The following is a 3,645-nucleotide window of genomic DNA, read 5'->3' as shown; positions in this document are numbered from 1 at the left end:
CCCACCTGGCATGAACAACAGCATTATATGTTCCCATGAAGAGCTTACAGGTTTTCAAAGGTTTTGGAACCCTAAGTGGGAGGTTATGTGGAAAGAGGTGAAGCTTCAGGGTTGCCTAGCACGCCCAATGATTGCTGTCAACTTTTCGCAGATGGTGTTCCAATTTATTGCCGTCGCATTTGTCGACCACTTGGGTGAGCTTGCCCTGTCTAGCAGCTCCACCTCTAGCCAATGTAACAGGCATATGCATGATCTCTGTGTGTGTGTGTGTGTGTGTGTGTGTGGGCGGGTTCAGACGAGCCCGTCGGCATTCTCTGTGCCTTCGCTCGTGATGTTCACATGAGACAGGCTAGCAAACTCTGCTGTAATGGTGCAAACTCTGCACAACAAGGAGGGTCTGGATATCACATGTTTTCTTTTGCCCAATGGGTGTCTGCCAGAGAGGACGCACGCCTTGTCCCCTGACGCTACCTTCGCCTCGTCTGAACCCAACCTCTCTCTCTCTCTCTCTCTCACACACACACACACACACACACACACACACACACACACACACACACACACAAACACACACAATTTTAAAAAAAACTGTCTGAAGCGCGCGTTCTTTCAGACAGTTTTTTTTTAAATTGTGTGTGTGTGTGTGTGTGTGTGTGTGAGAGAGAGAGAGAGAGAGAGAGAGAGAGAGAGAGAGAGAGAGATGAGCCAACACTACTCGCTTGAGGCGATTAGCGTTATCTTTGCTAGTAGCCTTGTGTTTTTTTCAAGAGAAACCACACCGTCGAAGACGATGGAATCTCGCGAGGAGCTTGACCAGAAGGCCTGCGCTAGAGAGACGGTCATTCTTGGAGGCACTGGAGGCAAGACCTTGGAAGCGCAGGAGCGGCGCCTTGCAGAAGGGCGCATCAAGAGAGGGTAGACATGAAAAGAGCAGATGGGGATGGAATGATACCACGAAATGGGAAAGAAGGGTGGGCTCTCCAACCTGGAGCAGTTTGGCAGTGAGGCAGCTGAGGAGAAGGCAGTGCCGATCGATGAGTCAAAAATATAGGACTCAGTAGAAAAAAATGTCCCATCAGTGATATTGTATCTTTTTGTTGTTCTTGGTGGGAATTACGCTACTACTAGCAGTAGTTTTTCGGCTGTAGATTAGCTTAATTAGTGCACATATTGTATCTTTTTGTTGTGCTCGGTGGTGGGAATTGCGATCTTAGTCTTCTACTAGCACTAGTTTTTTGGCTGCTGTGGATTAGCTTCTGTAAACCTAAAGCTCTTGCTTTTGTAATTGCTAATAGCTCCTACATAGCTCCTACTCGCTCAACTTCAAATAAAATCCATTAAGTGAGAATATTCTGCTCGTCGCCCCTCACCCCTGCTTCTTCCTCGTCCTTGCTTCCTCCTCGTCCCTGCACTCTCCTCCCAAGCGTGTCGCTTTTGCCACTCTCCTAAGCACTGCATGGAGCTCTATAGACCCATGTCTACAGTGTCTATGCAATCTACCTCTCTTTATCACAGGTTACACTATGAGAGATCAAGATCACCCTTCCTGGCACCACAATCCTTGCCTAACAGTAGAGAATTCACTCCGAGATTGATTATGAGACGCAGAGAGAGAGAGAGAGAGAGAGAGAGAGAGAGAGAGAGAGAGAGAGAGAGAGAGAGAGAAAGAGAGTTCACTGCCCTCGTATCATGCATATGTCAAAGGAGGGATCTTGCTGCATGCAACTGTAGCATGCTTGGCTTGGAATAGAAAGGGCATCCATGCTTCAATCAAGAGAGAGTGAGAGATAGCATTCGCATTTAGTTTGATTCGCATCCTATTTTCTTTAAAAAAAATCGTAGCACCTATTTAGTTTAGTTTGCTTTCCAAAAAAAAAGAAAGAGAGAGAGAGAGAGAGAGAGAGAGAGAGAGAGAGAGAGAGAGAGAGAGAGAGAGAGAGAGAGAGAGAGAGAGAGAGAGAGCTAAGCAAGTCTCCATCGATCTTTTTTTGACATCGCTCTCTCTCTCTCTCTCTCTCTCTCTCTCTGTGATCTGTACGTGTTTCGGTGTAATTTCTCTTTGTTGTAAAAAAAAAAGCGATGGAGACTGGCTTAGCTCTCTCTCTCTCTCTCTCTCTCTCTCTTCTATCCTCTCTCTTCTCTCTTCAGGTTGAGAGAGAGAGAAGACTTCCAACGCCCACATCTTTAAATTGGATGTTCCTGGTATTAGTAAAAAGGATGTACAAGTGCATATGCATGAAGATGGTACCTTGGAAATCAGTGGGGAGTTCAAGAATGTGGAAGAGAAAGGATCTGTGACATGGTATGCCGCAGAGAGATTGCTTGGCCATTTTGTTCGACAATTTCAACTGCCTGATAATGTCAAATTGATGATGTGAAAGCTGTAGTTGAAGATGGTGTGCTAACCATCACTATCCCTAAGAGACACCAAGTGAATTCCGTCGCCAGAAATGTTCCTGTTTTATAAGCAAGCTTTAACAAACAATGCTACTTATTTAATGTGCTACCTGCTATTGTTGCTTGCTTCATCAGAAAAAATGTAAAAAGGAAATGGTATAGTGGTTGTCAATGTGCGTCTTTCTTTGTCAGAAAAAAATGGAAAATGCAATGTGCTAGTCGAGGATATGTCTGCAAAATGTTTTAAGGGTGTGTTGGTGCCGCTCATGCACATATGTCCGCACACAGCTTTGTGCGAGGCAGTTGTGACACAACTTAAGAGGAAGATGTCAATGGTCTTCCCGATTGGGCACAATGAGATAGTAAGCAGAAGGCAGTGTTCAACGGAGAGAGAGAGAGAGAGAGAGAGAGAGAGAGAGAGAGAGAGAGAGAGAGAGAGAGAGAGAGAGAGAGAGAGAGAGAGAGAGAGAGAATCATGCCTACCCATTCTCGTGTAGCACAGATATGGAGGTCCATGGGGCGGATTTAGGAGGAGGGTGTCAATCTCATTGAGGGCAAGCTCAGATCAAAGTCGACGTTTGGTATCTCTAAACGCTACTCAAGAAAATAGAGAGAATCGTAGACACGAACCACTTCCTGTTGCCATGTGGCAGTTTTTGTTGTGCTTGAAGTCACCTAAGAAATCATGTTTGGTTTTTGTTTTGTATATGTGCCTTGCCCTATCTTGCTCGCTTTAGGGATTGCTCGGAAAATCTCGCTCGACCTTTGAGATTCCTCACAAAATTTTGGTTTCTTGGAGTGCATGGCTAAATTACTTGTATTAGTGAATAATCGAATGTTTGTTTATGAGAATATTCACTTATTTTTTGCCGAATCCTTGACGCGTGAGGTCTCATTGCCTTGAACATGAATCTATGTCATCAAATTTTTCAAAATGGCGTTAAGCATGGAAACCATTTGTGCATGCCATATTGCACGAGAGTGTCCCCCTAACTGCCTATGGCTTACCGTGGGAACAAGGCCCCAAAACCCATACACACACACACACACACACACACACACACACACACACACACACACACACACACACACACACACACACACACACACACACACACACAAAAGGCCGCTTCCTTGGCATTTTTTCCTTTTCCACAAATACCAAAAATCGTGGCCTTCATGGCGCAATACAATAGCCGCAGCCTGCTGCCGAATGAGCATAAAGACAAACACACACGCACTTGCTGC

At 45.3% G+C, this 3,645-nt stretch overlaps 1 pseudogene; it reads left to right on the top strand.

Annotated features, from left to right (window-relative positions):
* Positions 1 to 787: 787 nt before the first annotated feature.
* LOC147451747 (protein SLE3 pseudogene) lies at positions 788 to 1,051 on the top strand (annotated as a pseudogene).
* The last annotated feature ends 2,594 nt before the right edge of the window (positions 1,052 to 3,645 follow it).

The sequence above is a fragment of the Adiantum capillus-veneris genome, chromosome 8 (genome assembly GCF_014529385.1).
Source record: "Adiantum capillus-veneris isolate H3 chromosome 8, ASM1452938v2, whole genome shotgun sequence".
Classification (NCBI taxonomy): domain Eukaryota; kingdom Viridiplantae; phylum Streptophyta; class Polypodiopsida; order Polypodiales; family Pteridaceae; genus Adiantum; species Adiantum capillus-veneris.
The sequence above is the reverse complement of the archived record's forward strand: the minus strand, read 5'-3'. Positions and strand labels throughout refer to the sequence as shown.